Below are 1,462 nucleotides of genomic sequence, written 5' to 3'. Positions count from 1 at the left end.
ACAGATACAGATACAGATACAGATAATGCTGTACTCGCTCATCCCTAGTCAGGACGTCCAGGCAGACCGCTTGCCAATTCTCCCAGGAATTGCGAGCGTAGCCTGCGGGGAATGTCCCGCTGGGACAGAACGGCTCCCCCGGAGAAGCATGTTTGGGTGAAAAAATACGACTGCTCTCGCCAGAAGCGGGAACAATTAGTGGATGTATGTGTACTCATCATGTGTGTGTAATTCAGCCCTGTGTGTAATAACAACAGAGTGTAAATTGTAATTTCCCCATGTGGGACTAATAAAGGATACATTATTATTATTATTATTAATAAAGTGCTAATTAAACTACTGCTAGCGCCTGGTTAGCTTAGCATAGCACAAACACTATAAATGGTAAAACAGCTCGACCATCTCACATAGATTCTGGGTGGGACTGGGGTGCCTGGTTGCTTGGGGGGGGGGGGGGTTGGAGAGCGTGGATGTGGAAAATTGGGACCCCAGTGATCTCTGTAAGGATTTTCCTTCTAATTGCCATTTGTTGCATTATTCCATTGACTAAGAAAACGATTTCATCTCTGTTTGCTCTTGAAAAGGTCCAGTATCAGGCATTGCAAGTAAATGATGATAATCCTGGTCGGTTTGATTTGCCCTCCTACAAAGAGGACGAATTCGATTCAGACTCATTTAATCCATTTGAATTCTCATGTTTTCTTTGAATGTTTGTAGGGGTAGCTTGAACCCAGAGGTGTAAATCCCTCACAGAAATGTTTTTTTTTTTTTTTTTTCCTGCATGTCTCTTTTCAGTAATTTTCAAATGTGTAAAGATTAAGGTTGTAATCAAAAGTGGGGAATGTAATGGGAAAATTACATAGACAATGATTTTCTTTGAGTAATTGTTCATTTATTAAGTAATTCTTCATTGCAAGTAAATCCTTCACAGATGCCTCTGAAAACATGTGCCTCCTAAAGATATTTCCTAGAGTAAGGCCTTCAGTGTCAGAGACAGCTAAAAATGTTATGACTCTGCAATTCTCCTCAAGAGAGATGCAAAGGTCAGCTTGCCCGAACTGTAGGTTAAAACCCGAACCAATCTACAGACGAGATAAATCTCTGACTTCTAAGATTGAATGACAGCTACAGTCATTTTTTGATGCACTAGGCAGATGTACAGGGACAGCTCTGGCTCCTAGAAGTCTGAAAAATAAGATGAAGTGTGTTGTTTAAGATTAGAACGTTTTCCAAACCTGGTATGGTTTCTGCTGGGGCAAACGGGATATAAGGAGTTGTCACGTGTTACGCGACGCACAGAACTGGGGGGTCACTTTGTTAATCTGTTACTCGGTTTCATTGTGAAGTACAGTTCTTGTCATTTTCGATTGTTCTCTCTCGAGAAAATAATTAAACTCTTCCACCGAATACCTAAACTTTGAATCCAGTTTGCAGCCTGTCTTTATTTTGTTTCAACAAGGTC

This window comes from Etheostoma spectabile, chromosome 10, assembly GCF_008692095.1.
Source record: "Etheostoma spectabile isolate EspeVRDwgs_2016 chromosome 10, UIUC_Espe_1.0, whole genome shotgun sequence".
In the NCBI taxonomy this organism is placed as follows: domain Eukaryota; kingdom Metazoa; phylum Chordata; class Actinopteri; order Perciformes; family Percidae; genus Etheostoma; species Etheostoma spectabile.
Note: the sequence above shows the minus strand (reverse complement) of the source record.